Source organism: Dipteris shenzhenensis, chromosome 1, assembly GCF_047967505.1.
Source record: "Dipteris shenzhenensis isolate YYH24624 ecotype China chromosome 1, Dip_SZ_1.0, whole genome shotgun sequence".
NCBI classification, from domain to species: Eukaryota; Viridiplantae; Streptophyta; class Polypodiopsida; order Gleicheniales; family Dipteridaceae; genus Dipteris; species Dipteris shenzhenensis.
Genome location: NC_141596.1, coordinates 25,630,756 through 25,653,508, shown reverse-complemented (window position 1 = coordinate 25,653,508; position 22,753 = coordinate 25,630,756). Strand labels below are relative to the sequence as shown.

General features: G+C 41.8%; 1 pseudogene; it reads left to right on the top strand.

The window, feature by feature from the left end:
* The first annotated feature begins 2,762 nt into the window (after window positions 1-2,762).
* Window positions 2,763-4,096, top strand: LOC147905600 (uncharacterized; annotated as a pseudogene).
* The last annotated feature ends 18,657 nt before the right edge of the window (window positions 4,097-22,753 follow it).

Genomic DNA, 22,753 nt, shown 5'->3' with positions numbered 1-22,753 from the left:
TTCCCTTATCCATACCACCACCACCCAAAGAAGTGCTAGACTCTTTTGGTCTAGAACTAGTCGATAGCTACAGACCTTGTTGCTGACTAGAACCCGCACCAGTGCCTGCATCTCCATCTGTCCTGGTTTGTCATTCATGCAGAACCAGCTCTCGATAGGTTTGTGGAACAATAGCCACACTCCATCTGGCCACCTGCCTATCCCATTCCACCCTCACATCACCCTAAAGAGCTTCTAGGAGTGAGCCCATCTACTCCATGTTAACACTCATGTTCCTCAAAAAATCCCACAAATACTCTGCTAGTGCATCAGTAGTACGTCGATGTAGCAACTCTTGCTCAACACTCGATGCTACATGGCCTCCGAATGTGCCTCCCCGCCACTTAAACTCTGGCTTCAAGGATTGACATCCGGTCCTCTAGTTGCCGCACTCGCTCTTGCTGACCTCACAGAGACTCATTTTCCATGCGCAACTGCGTGACTTCTGCCTCTAGACTGGTCACTCTAGTAGATTCTCCCCCCGTACCAATTTGTGAAGCTATCTGCATGAGCAAATGCAAACAAAACTGCAGCTAGATATGCATAGATTGCGACCAAAAATTGAACCTGGTAGAAGACACTGGTGATACACCCGCAAACTCTGAGATCATCGTTAACACTTCTGTTGCATCGGAGATTTACCTTTCTCCTCACGAGATGGTCTGGCAGACATACTATGCACCATTTTTCTGAGTTCAGACTGCCCCACATTTGTTTGTAACTGCTGCGCTAAAATCTGTTGCAAGGCATCCTCTAACATTGCAATTCTGTCAGACAATGTATGGCCTGCTCGGCGCGACACCTGCGGGGTCGGCCGGACTCCCGACTCTACGGGATCCATTCTGGAAGCTTCTTCTTTTATTTCCATTCATGTCAATGGGTGTTTATTAAAAAAAAAAAAAAAACCGCTTGAAACTGTAATTACAAATTGAAAGTCCAACTTCCAACTTTACAGCTGACAAAACATATATCACACTGTAACCAAACCCGCTTTTCCCTATACTAGGGAAACTCCTGCAATCTAAGAACCTCAAGCCCTTAAATCCAAAGGCATAAATTTGTTCCCAATCCAACTCACACACCTCAAAACTTTAGAATTTTAACCAAATAAAATAGAGGGAATAAAGAGTCGAAAGCCCCCTGGTATATCTTTGCTGCATGAAGAGGTCAACTAGTTCCCGTAAGCCACTCCCACATGCATTTATGACCTGCCTTATAATCACGAACATGCTGTATGGTCATAATGTTAGACCCTTGCAAAGTACCAGCATCGAAAACGTTAAAGGATCGCCTCAAACCAGCCTATACTCCTAGGCTCCTGTAGTTTCGTCTTGACAGCTCAACGATCTATAACCTCCACGCTCAAAAGGAAACCTGTGGTTGTTCGCAGTCGGAGCTTCACAATCCTCTGTAAAATCTCGTCTATCGCCAGCTCTTTTTTTTCACGATGAAAGTGGGCTTCCCGATGTTGGAACAAATAGTGGACGACACAAGTATCACGGGCCAAAATTCCCTGGCCCTAAGCTAGCTGTAGACCAGCGGGTGTCCAAAACTGCTTCACGCCTGCCTTCCGAGATTCCTACGTGAACCATACACTCCTGCGACAGCTAGTCCTGTCCTGCGATATCCCGGAGTCCTGGTCCCGAATTCCTTTGCGTGATACCAAGTATGGACCTGCGATGATGTCCGTGACCCAACAGCTGCGCCATCACCCGATAGCTGCGATGACGTCCGTGACCCAACGGCTGTGCCATCACCTACGGTAGTTGCACTGCTCCTAATACGTAACGCAAATCTGAAGGGCTAGATTTCCAACTCCTAGCAATTCCACTTGTTACCCCTTCGTATGCAACTCGTTCATCCACGCTACCCAGATATTTTGCGCTCTGATACCAAATTTTACAGTCTAATCTGATTTCTTCCTGCTTGTCGTCAAATCACGGGAACGGGCACTTGGTTTCTCCTCCCAACCAACCTCGTTGGTTGCGAGCTTCCAGATGGTCTGATTACGTAAAAGCTCATGCTTGCTTATTCCCAATGAGCCCCAAAACTCCCTAGATGAATCTATTATGCCACATGTCATAAATGTAGGGTCCTTCCTTAATGCATTATTTACCCCTCTCTTGGGATATCTTTAAAACATTTGCCCCTAGGCACATTTAATGCATTAAAGTCCCTTAGCCTTAGATCCACCTAGTCTAGTGCCATGTCACCCACACCAAGGACCTTGACCTTTATTCCTTTTTGATAATTTACATGAAGCCCAAACAAATATAATACAAATATTGATCCTTTAAAGGAAAATGTCGATTGACCCTTCTGAGGTCATGTTACCTCGACGAGAGCGTAACAATGTTAAGGAGAGCCTTGAAGAATGGAGGCGAAAGCGTTTGGGTGTTCCCAAAGATTCAAGTTCTATGGAGCCAGCTGACGAGGAGGAAGGTAGTTCAAGTCAAGCACCGGAGGCAACAAAGAGGAGCAGAGATACTGAGTCATAGAGTGGCTATTCCTTTATGTCGGCTATGCATGCAAAGAGGACTCCTTTGCCAGAGGATGTATCACGAGCCACTCCTCCACTACCTAGAAATTCTGTACGAAGGGCCAACATCCAATCGGGGTTTCAAAAGCAGGCAATGGCAGAGGCAACTAGGGAGCTCACCCGATTGTTCATACGGTGTGCCATTCCCTTTCATGTGGCCAAGACGAACCAATGGAGGAAGACCATGAGAACCATCAGCCGCATTTGATGCGAGTGGGAAGGCCCTTCATTTGAAGCTCTGCGAGTACGTGAGCTCAAGCGAGAAAGAGCATGCATAGAAGTGCAGCTACATCCCTTGGAAGGAAACACGGAAGAATTATGGCTGCACTATATTGTGTGATGGATGGTCAGATGTACGCAGACTTAATGTGTACAATATTTTAGTGTCTTGGTGCAAAGGCACTATGTTTTTGAAAGCCATTGATGCCTCCCTCCTAGGTCTCACAGTTACCGGTTTATTTATTTGGGGTCATATACGGGAGGCAATCATGCAAATAGGGCCTGAGAATGTTGTGCAGGTAGTGACAGCAGACAATGGGAGCACTTGCAAGTCTATGGGCTCTATGCTAGAGGACGAGTTTCCAGGTATTGTGTGGACCCCTTGTGCATCACATTGCCTGGACGTATTGATCAAGAACATAGGTGAAATACAATGGGTTGATCCCATCTTTTGCATTGCATGAAACATGGTAAAATTTGTGAAGAAGAGGCCAAAAGTTTTGAGCATGTTTCGGGCGTATACCAATCTTGAGCTACTGCTGCAGCCTGCAACCACCAGATTTATATGTCTATTGTGCTTGAGAGAGTTTGTAGGGAGTTGTTATGCACTGTGTACTCAGATCAGTGGATGCAGTGGGATGCCCTAAGGCAAGAGCTTTTATGCGTGCTGTCATGAGAGAGGACTGGTGGGTAGAGGTTGAGGGTTTGATCAAAACTCTCAATCCAATCTACACAGTCTTGTGCATTACAGACATGGAGGGGAGCACTCTTGATCTTTTATATGAGTACATGGACAAGATTGGAGAGTCTCTCAACAAGCAACAATACTTGAGAGCAGAGCAGTAAGTCTCCATATGTTTAAACTTTTTCCTTATATGTAAATTTCTATTTCACTGCAGTCTTGACTCTTGAGTCTTCATACTGTACATTGGTCTTGACTCTTGACTCTTGTTTTTTGTCCATGGTTTGTTCTCTAAAGGATTGAGCAGATCAAGGCTATATGGAATAAGCGATGGGATTGGTTTCACAAACCAATTCATGCAGCAGCACATGTATTGCTTCCTCTATGGCGAAATGAGGAGCAATATGAGAACACAGAGCTTAATGATGGCTTCATGACATACATTAGGGTGGTGACCCATGGTGATGTATACATGCAGGGCCGTATAGAGGATGATCTCTTGGCTTTCTGCAACCATATGGGGGGAGCTTTGGTCGAGAGATGACAAAGCTTCGAGAGACTCTGTGTCATGGTGGGAGAAGTATGGGAATTGTGCTCCCACAGTGGTAATTTACTAGTAACTACTCATACACTCAAGTTTCAGCTACATGCATGATGCATCATGCAACATAGTATAGTTGTAAAGTGTGAGTTACAACTTACATTCTGCTTAATTCTAATTTCTAAATCCTAAATTCTAATCATGTGTGTAGAAATGCATTGCCATTTGAGTGCTCTCTCAGGATTGCAGTTCCGGTTCACGTGAGAGGAATTGTAGCACTTAGTCACCTTTCCATACAAAGAAGAGAAGTAGGTTGAGTACCCCTCAGCTTCAGAGGTTGGTATTTTGTCATTGCAACCTCCAGCTCCTTGAAAGGAATGCCAAGAATCCGGAGCCTTCTTAGGTGAATGTGGACAAGATCGACATTGAGAAGGTGAAGTTCATTTCAGAGATCCCACAGGAAGAGCACGATAAGTACTCCTTACTATATGAGGAGTTGACATCATCGACCTGTACCACTCGCTCTTCCACCCACTCTCAGAGGTAGAGATCGAGGGCTGTATCCATCGCTTCCACTTCAGCAGGACCAGAGGAGCAGGATCCTCTCTGTGATTCTTCATGTGAGGCTTTGACACTTAGGAGTCAGAGGAGACAGATGATAGCATGAATGCTGATGATGTTGAGGAGTGATTCTTGGAGGCTGGAGCATGCATGATGCTTGTCAAATTTTTGGATCCGATATATCATATGGATCATGTTTTGTATTGGCTACAGCATAGACTATAGTACTTATTTTTAGGATTTTGTCATGTCACATGTGACATGTACACACTTTTATGAGGCTTCAGCCTGGGCCCCAAACTACTTGTCATTTATGATCTATCGTCTATGGTAATTGATGTAGCGTGTGCGGCTTTGCCGAACTTTGAATTCTTTGAAGTTATAAGTTATTGTGAAATTTGAAGACGTATGTACTATCTTTCAACTTTGTAATGTATGACATATGTAATAATAATAAGTATAAGTATAACTATATAACTATATATATATATATATATATATATATATATATAATTAACCCTAAAACCGAAACTCTGTTTCCACTGTTTCTTCCCGTTTTCGTTCCCCACTTCCGAAACTCCTGGGAACTATGTTTGGGAAGAAGGCGAGCCTTTGAAGGAGGCATGTTGCAAGCGTGGACAGCTTGGGAGAAGGAGATCTTTTGAAGGAGGCGTCGCTGGAGCAGCCTCTCCTATCTCTCTTCTTTCCCACCCACCCCTCTCGATCACAAGAGCAAGCTTTTCCTAAGCAAGGGAAAGTCTACTTGAGATGGCTGAGAAGCCAGTGAAGATCCTCGTTCTATTGGACGGAAACAACTTTGGTGTGTGATGGAATTAGTGTTGTAGCCATATGACTTGGCTGATTTCGTTCTTGTTGGAGTTATTAGGTCAGATCTGAGTGGGGAGAACCTTGGAATCCTTCAGCGAGAGGAAAAGGAAATCTTGGCACAAGTATAAGTATAACTATATAAATAAATATATATATATATATAAATATAATTAACCTTAAAACCGAAACTCTGTTTCCACTGTTTCTTCCCGTTTCCGTTCCCCGCTTCCGAAACTCCTGGGAACTATGTTTGGGAAGAAGGCGAGCCTTTGAAGGAGACATGTTGCAGGCATGGACAGCTTGGGAGAAGGAGATCTTTTGAAGGAGGCGTCGCTGGAGCAACCTCTCCTATCTCTCTTCTTTCCCACCCACCCCTCTCGATCACAAGAGCAAGCTTTTCCTAAGCAAGGGAAAGTCTACTTGAGATGGCTGAGAAGCCAGTGAAGATCCCCGTTCTGTTGGACGGAAACAACTTTAGTGTTGCAGCCATATGACTTGGCTGATTTCGTTCTTGTTGGAGTTATTAGGCCAGATCTGAGTGGGGAGAACCTTGGAATCCTTCAGCGAGAGGAAAAGGAAATCTTGGCACAAGTGTGAGATCGTGTCAATGCCGGAGTTCAATCCTTCATATTCCTCAGTTTGACAATCCCCTACAAGGATGAGGAGGAGAAGCCTTCACTGCCCCACAGGAAAAAGGGTGGAGCAACGACATTAAGGGTAAAGTCAAGTCTTCAGACAAGAAATGAAAGACAACTTGGCACAAGCTCGATGGGTATTAGAGAAGATTTATGTGGAGTACCCAAAGTAATTTCGCGGGAGCATGTTCAACAAGAGTATAGTTAAGTCCATTTTGTATTCACCTCCTTTTGTGTGCAGACGTTTCTGAAAGAAAACAAGGGAGGCTCACTAGACCAGGATGCCCTTCCACAAACACATAGGCAGAATGCATATGCAATGTAGTGCTGCAAATGGAATACTAATCATTGGCTACAATGGATGCACCAAACTGGAAATGCGGTAGTAAACACACAATGAACCTCGATATAGCAAACCCTAGCTGAGGAGTTGAGAGGGAGAAGCATCCTAAGACGCTTCTTCCACAGAAACCAAGGCTTCAACTCCATCCAATGAGCCACATGGACTAGTGTGCCCAATCAAAATGCACCAAACACATGCCATATATGCAATACTTGAGATAGACTAGTGGATTGGTGAGATAGACTAGTGGATCGGTTCCATGTGGCAACTATTCTCTTCATCCATGATGTATCTATGTGGGGGGTCACACCATGTGGCTCCTTAATAGTCTCTAACTCATCTAAGGTCTATCTAGCACTCTTTTTGACGTGTAATTAATCCTAACCAAAATTATTCCAAGGAAAATTTAGGAGCTAACTCCACTAGTTCATCACTTTTTTAAACACTTCCCCTTGATGAATTAGGTTGAGACACTTTTCTTGTTTAGCCTTGGCAAGAGGTTTGGTTAGAATCTCAGCCACTTGATCCTTTGTTAGACAATAGATTAGCTCAATTTCATTGCTCAGTACCTTTTCATATATAAAGTGATTGCACCTCAATGTGCTTTGTCCGAGCATGAAATATAGGATCTTAGGCCAATTTAATAGAGCATTGATTATTGGTCAATAATGGACTTCGATCCTTTTAAACAAGTCTAATATTCAATATCTTGTTCAACCGAATAGCTCACAGGCTTGTGTTAGTGGATACTCTATATTCGGCTTCCATGGAGGTTTAAAAAATACTATTTTGCTTCTTACTGCTCCACAATACAAGGCCCAATTCCATGTTGAAGCAATATCCCTTTTTTCATCTGAGCACCATGCACAATCACTATCAATAAATTGTGACAGTTATAGATAATCATTAATCCCATAGTCAGGGTTCCGTTGCCATATCTAAGAATTCTCTTGGTTGTCTTCCAACGGCTTTCTTTCGGATCAACCATGTATTGGGATACTGATTGGATAAGCTATGTCCAGTCTAGTGGTAGTCAAATATATCAAGCTACCTACAAGTTACTTGTAAAAGGTGCCATCTACTCTAGGACTATGTTGATCTCCCGACAAATTTCTCACTTGGATTCATTGGTGTTTTAATCAGCTTGTAATCCTCCATTGTGAATTATTTTAGGTTGTCATTTGCATACTTGGTTTGGGATATGAACGTTTCATCTTGGTCTCTCTAGACCTCAATTCCCAAATAGTAATGCATAAAGTCAAGGTCTTTCATGTCAAAGGCTTTGTTCAGGTCCTATTTGGCCTGTTTCATTAGTTCCTCATTATTATTAGTGATGACAATGCTGTCAATATATAAGATAGTGAGAACTATATTGCCTTTGTCATCATGCTTTGTATATAGATTATAATATGATGAACTTTTATTGAAACCCTTTTCATGAAAATGTTCATCAAATTTTGAGCACAAGTGCTTGTTTCTAACCATAAAAATCTTTTCATAGTTTTCATACCTTTTTCTCCTTCCCTTTAACCTCAAAACCCATGTGGCTATAGACCTCCTCTTTTAGATCAGTCCATTTGATAAAGAGGTCAGTCTAAATGAGTGGTAATGGCTACTGTCAATTTGATAGTGTTATGTTTGGCTACCGGCACAAAGGTCTCATGATAGCCAATGCCTTCGTCTTTGGCATGTCTTTGGCGTTATCCCTTGCAACCAGCCTGGCTTTATACTTTTCGAGACTGTAATCACTCTTCATCTTAATTAGGTTGACCCATTTGTTAATGATGGAAGTCTTTCTTGGTAGTAAATCGTTTAACCCCAAAGTTATATTTTGTATGAATCTTTTCATACTCCTCTTTCATGGCTTTATACCTCTTGGGATTGTCCTCGGTATCCTCATATCTTTCAAGCTCGACTACGTCTTTCATGGCGGTCATTAATGCATGACTCATAATGAACCTATTAGGTGCCCTTCGGACCCTTGTATATCTTTTGAGTCCTTCTTGACTAGTTGAGGGTTCATCAATAACTTGACCTTCTTCTATGGAATCATCTAGGTATGGTCCTTGGTTTAACCTCAATAGTATCTGATGAAGGTTCTTCAAAAATGGTGGTTCTCTCCCTCTCTCTGTCTCTCTATTATAACCTTTCTTTCTTTCTTTCTCTTTGTACTACTTGCTTAGTGATAGGATAGAACACTTCTTTCCATTGGTTTCCTCTTCCTTATGGCGATCTTTGATTTCGCCTGTGCTAATATGTTTCTCTTGTGCTTTGCGTAGCCTTCAGTCTCGTTGGTCTTGTTTGTGCAGGTTGTCAACCTTGCTTCTGGCGCTATTATGGTTGTAGGTGTCTTTCTATAATTTTGTAGGTGCCGTTAATGTCTCTTACCTTAATCACGTCAACTGCTTCGGATAAGATCTGCGGGCTGCAACACAACATGGGCTTGTCATTGTTCTTTTCATTCATCATTTGTTAGTGGATTGTTTCTAGGTTATGTCATCCTGGCTTGCAGTAGTTTTAGTGCTACCCCACTTGTGAAATGCCGCTTATCGTTTGCCCCTTTTATTTGTTTGTATTGTGTAGGTTGTCGCCAATTGTATCTGCTCTGGATCATTGACGACCAGTGGCACTACAAGTTTGCTATTGATGCTTGCTTGCATTCTTTGTTGTCTTTTGCTCAGTTATCACCAAGTGAGGATACAGCCACAGGATGTGCACAAGACAACGTTTCACACTACTTTTGGGTTGTATGATTATCTGGTGATGCCTTTTGGGTTGACAAATGCCTCGGCTACTTTCAACAGATGGATACGGAGTTTCCCTATCAGGGGAGTAACAGGCACAGAGTTCCTACAAAACATCTCGTTAGCATCTAGAGCCCTGTCCAACTCCTTCGTCTTTATCCCCAGCCTCAGGGCTAAATCCTCTATGATGAAGTTATATGTAGCCCCAGGATCAAACAATATTAGCGCCTGCTAGTCTCTTATCTTGCCCCAAGAAAGCAGTAACTCTCTTTCCTATGGATTTGTCACTCTGCCCAAAATGTTCGGAATTCCTCTTGCCATTGGTCTTTGCTATCTTGGTGGCTTTCTCTGCTCCCTAGAACCCAAAGGTTTCTCAGGGCACTGGGCAGCCACATGCCCTTCTTTCCCACACCTGAAACATTTCTCCTCTTTGCAAAAAATGGCTATTTGCTCAGGGGAAAACTGTGATTTACCCTTAAAGGCTTTTGGTGCTTGGCTTCCCCTCGGGTTTTGAGGCCGAAATTCCCTCTTTTAAGCCTTCAGAAACTCCTTTTCTTCAGCTGAGGTGTGGCTGGCTTTTTCTTAGCTGTTGGCCCAACAAAAATAGAAGGCACTGTGGTGGGATCTTGCATATACATTAAGCTCGCCACAGTGGCTGCGTGCATGATATCTTGTATGCCCTTTTGTTGTTGGGTATTAACCATACCCTGTATCTTTGGAGTGAGACCAGACCTGTACTTTCTTACCTGGGTCTTCTTTGAGACCTTCTTGAAGGGAGTAATATGCAAGTATGCATCCCAAAATTTCTGGTTGTAGGCCTCTACTTATCTCCTACATCCATAAGCAAACTGTCCCAGGCTATTTGCTCAGGGGAAAACTGTGATTTACCCTTAAAGGCTTTTGGTGCTTGGCTTCCCCTCGGGTTTTGAGGCTGAAATTCCCTCTTTTAAGCCTTCAGAAACTCCTTTTCTTTAGCTGAGGTGTGGCTGGCTTTTTCTTAGCTGTTGGCCCAACAAAAATAGAAGGCACTGTGGTGGGATCCTGCATATACATTAAGCTCGCCACAATGGCTGCGTGCATGATATCTTGTATGCCCTTATGTTGTTGGGTATTAACCATACCCTGTATCTTTGGAGTGAGACCAGACCTGTACTGTCTTACCTGGGTCTTCTTTGAGACCTTCTTGAAGGGAGTAATATGCAAGTATGCATCCCAAAATTTCTGGTTGTAGGCCTCTACTTATCTCCTACATCCATAAGCAAACTGTCCCAGGCAACAAGGACATGGTCCCTGAACTGCTTGGGCATAAACTGTTTGTAGAAAGCTTTCTTGAAGCCCTTCCACTTCCTTGGAGTAGTGCTAGCTGTAGTCTGTGGGCTCCACCATGCACTAGCCGTTGCTGTCAGGTGCAAACTAACCATTTGCAGCTTGGAGGACTCAGAAAATTTCTCCGTGTCAAAAGCTGCATCAAACTGTCTAATGAATTGCATGGCTTTTTCTGTTTGGCCATACTGGCCATTGAATGTACCAAACCTGACAGACTTCCCACCCTCTTTAAACTCCTTGGTCTTTGCCTTCTTACCCGACTTCTTCTTCTTCTTATGCTTTGGCTTCGATGATCCAAAAGAAGACGACAATGATGAGGATGAAGAGGTAGGAAGAGGAACTTGAAGAACTATGATGATGCTTAGCCTTTTTCTTCTTGGAAGGCGTACTCCCTTCCTGACTACCTGCTTTCCTCTTTTTTCTCTCCTCTTTTAGAGGTTTCTTGCTCTTCCTGGAAACATCATCGACATGAAGAACATGGATTGTGTCCAGGGATCTCTTTTTGGCTGTCACCTTCTGCGTTGCCCCAAAAGAAACTCTCTGCTGCTCTTCCTCTGCATGAGGATTTACGAGTCTGCGAAACAATGGATCCCTTCTGGCTTCCATGTGCTGTGCCAGTGAATGTCTGTAAGTTGCCTCAGTCTTGGACTGCACACTCTGCTCTTGCATAGCTTGATCATTCTTGGCACTCTCCTCATGAGACGGTATAGCATTCTGCTGTAGCCATTCTCTGCAACTTTCCTTGAGTTCTGCAAACTCTCTCACAGAGTATATGCAACTGATGCACTCAGTCTATCTTTTTTAGAATATAAAATACATGAGCAAGAGGTGTAATGCACTCACAACTTAGCCCAAATTCATGCCAAAGACTGGCTGTCAGGGTCAAAGAATAACCTCAAAGCTGTGTGCCCTTTTTCAGATTACTGCAAAAAGCATTGAGTATGCATCTGAATTCTCTTTATTTTTGCAAATCTCTGTTTTTCTGCTATTTTCTGACAGATACTGACAATTAAACTGTACTATGACAGGTGAAAAATTGACAGGTAAAAGCCATTTTTTTTCTCGTAACTGGCTGGCTAACTGGAGTAACTAAATCAAAGTACAGTTTGGTTAACTCGATGAATCTGGTCTGGTCAGCTGTAATACTCACAAGCTATAACCAGGCTTAACCAACCAGGGTAACCAGAGGTTTACCACCTCAGCAGCTTAAGTGACTGCCATGTCAGCTTGCAAAATTGCCACGTGTCATTGTCAGGTCACATCAGCACATGTGTTTGCCACATCAGCATTGTACATTGTACTGCCATGTCAAACCGCACGTGTGCGCCACATCAGCACTTGGGGCAAATGTTGCTGCGCATGGAGGCGTCGCTGATCGTCAGTCGTGGAGATGCCCAAGCCTTGGCATCCTAATTTTTTGCATAGCATCTGCAAGAGCTTGTGCCCATATCAGACCTGTGCCCACGGGAATTTGGTTTACGCACAAGAATCACCACTATTGACTCTCGGAACCCTAGTCCCTTTTATGAGCACTTGAAAAAACTAGGGAATTTCGTCACTGGTTCGGGGTGAGCTCCGCCTTGATTCTCGCACGATAACCTTTTGTCAAACGTTCACGCGTTAGCGACGAATCTATCAGCAGGTTTAGGCCTTCTCTGCGTGAATTCTCTGCACATGACGTGAACACGTCGAACAATATCCCTAGGCTGCATATCTGTGTAGACTCCTTAATTGTCACTTCTTCAGAAAGAAGATGAGCCAGGCCGCCATCAAAATTATCCCTTCGTGAATCAACGCCCGTTCCTTCTTTCTTACTGGATCGTCATAGCCTGGAAAGATTATGAACCTATGCTCTGATACCAATGTAAACCACGAACCAACTAGACCTTTGTAAAGACAGCGTCACTTTCAGCATCACCGAAAATCTTTTTACTTGCTGGCTGATGGAACCCTTGCTGAGAAAATCACTCTCTCTCTCTCTCTCCCTCTCTCTCATACACAGCCGAAGGCTTTTATTCATGCAGAAAAATTCTGAGTACAGCTTACAATTCAGCTCACGGGCTGCTTAGTTGAAAAACATAGAAGAAATCATCCTTCCAAAAGATCTATGAGCTCATTTCTTTTGGCAACATGCCAAGTGTCAAAATAACTAACTAAGATTTAGTTACATGCCACAAAGGGCAAAACTCTAGGTTCTCGTAGCCCTCGGTCACATGGACATCTCCTGGCTACCCACTGGGCTCCATAGCGCTTGGCCAATCAACCCCTCTTAGAATCTGCAACATGAAATAAAGCGCACATAGCCATGGCACCCATTAATTGTTAGCGCTTTTGCATGCAAATAAATTCTAGACTAATCCTACTCTGTGTGGGCATCCCCACCAAGCAAACATGTGCACATAAAATAACTAACTCTATGGTTGACCGAAGCCAAACCTTTCTAGCCATAATTAAGCTTTGACCAAGGGTCAAGGTGCCTTAATTAATGCTAGAATTCTTCGACCAAAGTCAGCCTGCTTTGGCCGAAGCTAAGTCGTGTTGACCGAAGTTAACTGTTTATGACCGGAGTCAGTAGAGGTTCTTTGGCTCACTGCAGTTAACTCTCTTGGCTTACGCCAAGTCTTCCTAACCAGGGTTAGGATTATGTGACCGAGATTAACTATCTTTTACTGAAGTCAATACTTTGAGCAATTAAATATAACTTTTTGAACATAATTACATAAATAAGACTCTTTAAATATGGTCAAATAAATGGTCAATGGAAACTCTGTTTACGACTTGTGACAGCACCAAACTAAAAATGCAGCAACTTATGCCAAACACACAATGAACCTTGCATATAACAAACCATAGCTAAGGAGGTGAGAGGGAGAATCTTGCTAGTGGCTTCTCACAAGAGCCAAGGCTTCAGCCCCATCCTATGTGGCATACAAACACAGTGTGCCCAATCGAAATGCATCAAACACATCCATAGCTACAATATTTGCATCTTGATCGGGCTGCCCTAGAGTGGTGGGTGACATGGTGAATCCATGCCTGTGACACATGGCAAGGCCACATGATATAGGCCAGCGGATTGGTGCCATATGGCAGCCATACCCTTCATCTATGATGGATGTATGTAGGGGCTTTCCGCATCATGTGGTCCCTAAAACTCTCTGTCTTATTCTAGGACCGAAGGTCCACGTACCACTCTTTTTACCTTTAATTAATTCTTATCCCCAAGGGAAATTTTAGGAACTAACTCCATTGCTCATTGCTTTTATCAACACTGTCACTTGATTTATCAAATTTGATTCTTCCAAGTTTAAATCTTGATATGCTATAGACTTGGTTATGTTAGCTTTCATCGTTTCAATGTCACAAGGTAGAATTGATGTTTGAGTTCAAGACTGAAGACTTTTTGTATTTCTTTTCGTGTATGGGTAATTCTTGCAAACAAAAATGAATTGAATGCCTCTAATTTCTCTGAAAAAATAAGAGGCATATGAGGCTAGCTTTTGATCAGCCTTCATGTTTAGTTGTCATGACTTTGTCTGCTTCATTTTCGGAGCCTCTGTAATGTCAAACTAGAGCGCATTCTCCTTATCTATGTGGGTTGCGGTTTGGTAGGACAATAGCATGTAAATTAGTGAGATGGACTCACTTAGCTGTATGTGCATTGAAGTCCCCAATGAGGAAAATGGGCGCATTGCCTGCTGGAAGGCTTGATTGTAATCCTGCGGAGGGATTTAGGACGTGGGACGCCTTACTCTTGGGACATATCTTGCATAAAGTGGGCTCTCCCTTCTAGTTCAAACCCAATTTTTACACCTGAAAGTATATTCACTCTAGGACAGTTCCATTGTCTCTTGACATAGCCACATGAGGCGAAGCCCTATTTACACAGCCTGCAAGTGTCTGGACTTGAGGGCGGTGTTCTATTATGAACATTATTATCTCATTATGCTAATCAGTAATAAGGATCCTAACCTTTGTTCTTTTCTGACCTTCGTTTAGCTCTTAGGTTAGTTGCAGAGGTAAATAACCTGACTCTTTTTGGATGCACAGTTTCCTGTTCTTGTAGATTTTTATTTGAGTCTGAATGTTCTGCCAGTTTTTGGTTCTTGTTCTGGTCACTCGTATGATTTTCGACTTGGCAATTCTTTTCCATACAATGGCATGTATTGATAAAACCTGTGGCTTGTATATGCAGAGGTATGGGCCAGTCATCTCATCCATCCCACAGCAACTTTCAAGGTTCTCAATGAACACGATTAACTAATTTAGATGGAACAATGACCAGTATAATGCAGTTTACCAAAAAATGGCACGTGCACACTTCTCAAACAGTGTGTGCACTATGCATGCTTTTACGCAATTCTAGGCCATAATCCTATATGATGCAATATGTTGGAAAGGATCAACGGAAGTTTTACTCCAATTCCTTCAAGGGCATGTTTTAAAATTAGGACATAAGGTTGAGGTGCATTTCAACATCTACAAAGATATTTTGATTTCTCTCTTTTATAGAGATCCTTTTCCATATGAACATGCTCTTGAGCAAGGGCAGAATTGTTAAGTGTAACAGCACTGTGAGTGTTGTGGCACAGTTAATGGAGATTGGCTGTAAAGTTGATGGAGTTTTTTGGAACACTGCATGAGATACACACTTACCAGACTAAACAAAAGGAATCATCTTTGCATGCGACTTGTTTCGTTTTGTTATTGTTAATGCTTAGGCATTGTATGGCTTAATAGACTCTATGACTTGAAAGGGCACTTTGAAGTATTTTCTAGGTTATTCTGAGGGATTACTAAGTAAGGTGTTTTAGCTTTTGTTGGGACTGGTCAAAAGTCTGTATGAATGATTTGGTGACAGCCTTACGTTTCCTAGACTAAAAATGTGATTTTTTGCTTGCTTTGTTTTGGGGGTATTAAGGCTGATTTGTTCCTTTATCACATGCCCTCTTGTACCGTAATGTTCCTAATAAGTCTTTGATGCAATTATGGCTAGGCCTACTGCCTTAAGGTTGCTCACGAATTCCTGTGGAGAACTGACAATCACGAGTTACACAACATGGATTGTCTTCGTGATTTCTTTGGTTCTATTCAAAAGATTGGCTTCCTCCTGTATTGGCAAATTTCTTGCAAATCTGCATATACATAAGCTACAAGAACTGGGGATTAATGGCATAGGAGAACTAGCCTTATGTTGAAAGTGTCCACAAATGCAAAGAAATTCTCTCTTGTGCAACCTTGATTTAAATCTAAGATCAATAGCTCGGATGGAAGTGCCTATTTGGAGAGCTAGGATGCAAGTGCATTTTGGATGGTGGAGATCAACATGCAAAGATCAGTGGCCCAAATTTAATTGCCTATTTGGAAAACCTAGATTTGTGCAGCTTTTGTACTCACCTCCTCCCTTGACCCCATGGCCGTACGTTGACGATATAGCCCTTTTATAATCTTCAGCGAAGGGGTTGCAAAGACATCTGGAGGCCTTAGAGGTGTTATGTATAGAGAGAGACCTGACAATCAACCTGGGAAAGACCAAGATTATGGTCTTCAACATCTCACGAGCAATACTTCGCCGACTTAGCTTCCAGCTTCAAGAAGCATGTAGTAGGCGTCTTCAACAAGGCCAGACAACCATACGATCAATGTAGAATTAGATAAATAATTGTACCTCCACCCTACAAATAATGGTTCCTTTCTTAGTACACATAGAGAGTGGATTCAAAAGCAGCTATTTTTGAAACTGTGATTGGGATACCCAAAGCAAAATTGGAGATCCATAATAGCCATTATACAGACATGCATACCTGTTGATTAATTACATGTATCCCCACCCTACAAACAAAATTTCCTTTCTTGGTCCATTTTGAGGAATGCTTGAGCAACACGCAACACCACTCCCCTGTGCCATTGTCTTGCAAAAGACAAAAGGGAAAGAAAACCCATGCACATTGCCCCTACTTGTGTTTTCTTCTCTCGTGTCATCCTTTATTGCTTGCACCTTTTGTTTTCTCTTCCTGCTCTTTAATGCATTGCCCAAAGAAGTGCAGCATGGCTTAGTTTTTGGCAAGATATTGGTCAACGTTATGCAGGCGTTGTGGGCTTAATTGGCACAGGCTACAATGTCATCCTGTACTAAGAGGAACATGAAGGCAAGGACACAACTTGCACAATAAGATCTCACCTCTTGACGATTCAGCAGATATAAGTGAGACAAACTTCTTCCAAGACGTGCTTTGGCTGTGCATTTGGATTGATTGCTGGTGTAGCAGGCCCATGTACAATCATCATTTCTGGTGAGTGGTGACAATCGGTGGAACTCACAATTGAGATCTTTAAATGTATGGTGGGACTTGAGAGAGATTATGTTTGAAAGGTGGGGATTGGTTTCTTTGTAAGCATGATTGTGTAAGATAGGACAATTGGAATGGGTTAAAGGGCTACAGACTCTAGCCTTTAGTGAGGAGATTCTAGAAGCAGCCGAGCTAAATACTATTTCTTCGATAGGACAATTGGAATGGGTTAAAGGGCTACAGACTCTAGCCTTTAGTGAGGAGATTCTAGAAGCAGCCGAGCTAAATACTATTTCTTCTTGTGTTGCTTATCTTGGAAATTCCTCCCACTGTGAGAGGTATCGAAGTTTTGCTGATTTCTCGTGCTGTGCGTAGCTTTGACTCTTGTCATTGAGTACCACTTTAGCTTGTGTCCCAGGACTTTGTGTTAGATGCATTGGCTATTCTTTTTATGTGACCGTTTACAAGAATTGTTCACATATGATTGCCTTTCCCTCTGAAACCTCTTGATGTGTGAGGTGGAACAATTTGGAAGCTTTTCTGACACAAATGGCTTGCCTTCTAACATTGTTGTCGGTTCATGCACCCGGCTGCTATAGATACATAAGCTGATGAGAAACATGTAATCAGACATTTCGTGTTCCATCAGGATCTCTTCACCATGTTTGCCTAGGCTCTATATCTTCTAGTTTCTAACTTGATGATGACTGGGTAGTTTAATTGTTAACTTAATTTTTAAACTAGCCTTTTATTTTATTCCATGTATTTGAACATGCATGTCCGAAAAATTTCAGTATTGCAAATATTGCATTGCATCTAAAAAATGTGGAATCACTATTGAGATTTAAACTATGAAATCCCAAGGATATAAGAAAGCCGAGTCTCAAACAGGTTAGGAATTCAACAACAATGATTTGAAGATCTTAAGGAGAATCTAGGCATTGTGTTGATAGATCCCATTAGTATATAGGACTTTTAAAGTGTAAACAAGTGTAAGAGCATGACCTTAGACCATAGATATACAAATAGTGATGCCACTTCATTTCTATTTGTTATAGCGATTGACATATTAAGTAGTTCACATCAATTGTGGCACCATTCTTTTTGCCACCTCCATTTTTGTGTACAAGTGCATTGGTTATGTTGCTCAATTGCAAGAGCTTTTATTAAGCTACTGCTCGTGAGAATCTATATTAGAGCTGTGGAAAGCCATATGTTGGAGACTGTGACTGTTGCTGTGTCGACTCTAGTAAAAGCCTCCTGTTGGAAGACGTGCCTCATATAGATGACAATCCCGTTAGTTCACTTCTCATTTACTTCAAACAAGATTTAGGCTTCCTGTCACATCCAACAAGGTGCATATTTCAATCCGTTCTTAGTTTGTTTTGCAAAGTCGATCCTTTCTCGTCCATTTTGCATAGCCTGAAAAGGTCAATGGGAAGCCCTCCAAAATGTCAATAGGGGTGCAAACAAGGGTCAAATGGGATGATGCAGTCCCTAGCATCTTGGGGGTGGATGGGACTAGCATCTTGGGGGTGGAAATGTCTTTCTCCTATACAATTATAGATATCTCATTAGTGAGGACCATTAAAAAAAATCCCAGTGTTTTTATTGATGACTCTTACTCCCCTTCCCTATTACTCCTTAATTTTGATTTCACACCCTACCTCTACCCTTGCTAATCCCACCCCTCTCCATATCCTTCCCCTCCCTTCATTTACTCACACCTTTTATCCTCTCCCCCACCCGCCCCCCCTCTCTCTCTCTCTTTCTCTCTCTCTCTCTCTCTCTCTCTATCCCATATCTCTCCATTTCACCCTCGTCCCCCTTTCTATTCTCTCTCTACTCTATCTTTTCCCTCCTTTTCTCTCCACTCTCCTTTTTATCCCCTCTCTTCCCCCCCCTCTCACCATATTTTTCTCTCTAGACTTCTTTATCCTCTCTCTCTCTCTCTCTCTCTCTCTCTCTCTCTCTCTCTCATTTTTCTTTCTAGACTTCTTTATCCTCTCTCTCTCTCTCTCCACCTAACCCCTAACTACTCTCCCTAGTTACTCTCTCTTAACCTAACTACTTTGTCTACCTAATCCCTTTCTCCCTAACCCTTAACCGCTCTCCCTAACCCCTAACTACTCTCCCTGACCCCTTTCTTTCTAATTGCCCACTCGTCTGCCACCTCGACGTCCAATCGCTGGCCCCTCGACCTTCCCTCCCCCCCAACGTGCAATTGAACTCCCTTCCCTCCCCAACTTCCAAACTTCCCTATTTTAACCTCCCCCTCCTTGCCTCTACTTCCAAACTTCCCTATTTTAACCTTTCCCTCCTTGCATTTACTATTTTTCAATCGATTATTATTATGTACACACACACACACACAGGTATCTTTACCCCCTTTCTCTTTACACTTCCTAACTGTAACCTTTCTGTCTCCATCTTTCTCAAAAAATTCCCCTCTTTATCTACCGAACCCCCCTCTTTCTTCACGACTCACTCCCTCTCTACTTACCCCCTCTCTTTTCTTTTTAACCCCTCTTTACCTCTCTCATATTTATTCCTTTATTTAATCTAATTTCATCACCTAATTTATTCCTTTATTTCCTCTAATTTGGACCTTAATTTTTCCTTATATTTATTTCTTTATTTCATCACCTAATTTCTTCCTTTATTTTCTCTAATTTATGCGCACACACACACACACGCGCGCGCGCACATATGTATATATCCTCCTCCTCCTCTCCACTCCCTACGCTCTTCATGGCTAAAAAGATTGTGTAGAAGCTGATTAGAGGTGAGGACAATGAAGAAGAGTGGCAAACACAGTAGACTTTTGGGCATGATGGAAACAAGAGGGCTGTTGTGAGCGATAGAGGTATGAGGGCTGTTGTGAGCGGTAGAGATACGAGGACTGTAAGAGATTGCAAAATCAAATGAAGGCGATGCCAAAAATCCACAACCCTATCTATCCAAAAGGGATCTAAAATTGGACATCTTGTCAGATGAATGGCTATAGATAAAGTAGAGTACCCCTTTCTTGGACATGATTTCTTGTATTAATGTCCCCACAATGTTTAAAATAGCCACATGTTGGCATGCAATGCTTCTCTTCCCTTGTCACCAAACAGCTAACTAGCACTCTTGTTGGCATAATATCCACCAAGGCATTATCGACTGAGTGGTCTAGATTTGAGTCTTTCATGACCGAGGAATTTGTTGCTTGGTACAACTCGCAGAATACATTTCGTTACAAATCTTCAAGTTGAACTGTCCCATTGAAAAAAACTTCAGTTAACTAGTAGGGCCATTCCATCCTAGATTAAAATTTTTTTAAAGAGGTCCCAGCTTGGCACTGTATAATAATACAAGCGTACCCTTCTTCAAATGCCTAGGCACAATATGCCTATCATGTCATGCCTTTCTTTTACACTGTGTCACCTACTATGACCAGGTTGCTCAAAGGTTTAACTCATCTAGGTGGCTTAGCTGATGCAATCTCCTCTTGATTGTTTCTGACTCATCCAAGTGATGCTCGGTGGCAATATGAAGACTAGGAACAATAGATTCTAAGGGGACTACTACTTCTAAGCCAAACGCCATACGAAAAAGAGTAAGATTTGTAAAGGACCTTATAAGAAGTCCTATATGCCCATAAAGCAGAATGAAGTTTAGTATGCCATTCACTCATGGATGATTGCACTATTTTATTGACAATAAGCTTGAGTGTTTTGTTTGTGGACTCAGCTTCACCATTGCTATGAGGATAATAAGTAGTGGAAATTGCATGCATGATTTTGAAATCAGTCTTGAGGAATTGTACAATGTCATTAAGGAAATGTTAACCTTGATCACTAACAAGCTATAAAGAGCATCCATATCTGTAGATGATGTTTTCAAAAATAAACTTGGTAGTGTTCTAAGCTGAGTTATCTTGGAGTGCCTTATCTTTCGCCCACTTAATAGCATAGTCAGTAGCTAGAATGATGTATCTATTTTGTGTAAGCTTGGTAGGTTTAAAAGGGCCAACAAAGTCCAAATCCCATCTTTGAAAAGCTTCCCAAGGTCGAGTAGGTTGCAATGGCATAGAATGATTGGGCAATAACATCCGGTGTGCTGACAAACATCACAATGACTACACTTAGCTTGAGCATCCTTAAACAAGGTTTCCCACCATCATCCTGCCTACAACACTTTTTTGGTAGTTAACTCTCCTTGGAAATGTCCTCCTGATGGACTTGAGTGAGCTTCATGCAAATTGATTGTGTGGTATAACCCATCTACAAGAACTCCATCTACACACTAATGATAAAGGTGTCCACCAATTAAAGTGTATTTCCAAGCGTTAGAGCATGGATGGATAGTGCAAGCCACACAGTTTATATTATAAACCATTTTTTTCATTGTACTTTTCAATGTACTTTTTGTTTTTTACATTAATTTGTTCCATTAAGTTGAATTTGTGTTCATAAAGTATTTTTCATGAATTTTATTAGTGATGTTGGAAAGAACACTTGCAAAAAACTTTATGCTATGAAAAGTGCCATAAAAACAAAGGAATTCATTTCTATTCTTCAAGGTCCCAGATGATGTGCATTGTCCCTTGCAATATTGTAAGAGGTGGTCCATGATCTAGGCAACATAGTCGACCATTTATAATATCTGTTATAATGCACTTCATTGCCATGGTCTAAAGAATCCAATGTTGCTGAGACCTAAGCATGCTATGAAAGCAAGAAAAAGGTCTAATTCTATTGTGCAAGATATGTTGGGTTCTTTTTTGGACATTTTGGACACCATGGTGGTACTCCAAAAATTTACCTGCATTTGAGTACACTGAGAACAACAATGTGCTCTTGGGATGTACATAAGGTGCGAGTTGCAAGTTTCCATTTCTACAACATGAAGGTAGGAGATGAGTATAATAATTTGGGTATTGATCTCATGTTTTCCTAGAGGCATCATTTCAACAAGAAATTGTGCATAGGCTTGACAGCTTTGCTATTGTGCTTTTGCAAATTGCAATGGAAAACTAGTGTTTGTTATATCAAGTTAGATAAGTGTGAAGTAGTGAACAGACAAAAGATAGAGTGAGTCAGCATTACACATATGAATAAGGGCTTGAAACATGTGCAAGATGGAAAAGTTATTACAAATTTTAGTGTGCATTGAAAAAAGCATATTTGGCGCTTGTTTTTATGTTGGGTGCAACACATTCTTTACACCCATCATTCATGGTTTATTAAAAGTATGTTCATTGAATGTTTGGAGTACGCAAGCTATGGATATTTTGTATCATAGAGCACAAGGTGCACATTTTAAAACACACATCATGAGTTTGGAATGGCTCAATGAAATGGGCCCAAGGAAGAAAGAGACTTTCGATTACCCACAAGCAAGTCCAAGCTAGTAGCCCACAAATTTCCAAGAAAACATCCCACACAAGAAAGTCAAAGAGAAAGAAAGAATGAGAAAAGAAATTAGGAGGTGGTCACCCTAGCAGTGGCGGCGACGGTCGTGGTGGCAATAGCGGTGGCAATGGTGGAGGTGGTAGTAGTAGAAGCAAATATTGAATGAAACCGTGGAGGAGAGCACTCTTAGAAATCAAGAGGTGTGAGAAGAGTGTCGAATCGCTTATGCCTAAAGCTCCTTTTTCCTTTTTGGTGAAAGAGATTTTGCAAGAATACATGTATAATGCAAGAATACAAAGTGTTGCCTTGGCAACATTGCAAGAGGCTGCAAAAGTGCAACTGGTCACTATATTTTTGGAAGATGAAAATTTTTGCTGTATATATGCAAAGAGGGTGACCATTATAGACAAGGATATAGCTCTTGATGGTCGAATCAAAAGTGATCCATCATTGAAAACATCCCGAGCTATATATACACTATCTATTTTACATGATGTTACCAAATTTTTGGAAGCAATGATAATCATTCTTGTTAAAGGCATGTCTGAAGCAGTTGTTTGTGTTTCTATGTATTATTTTATACAATTTTTCTCTCTCACGATATTTT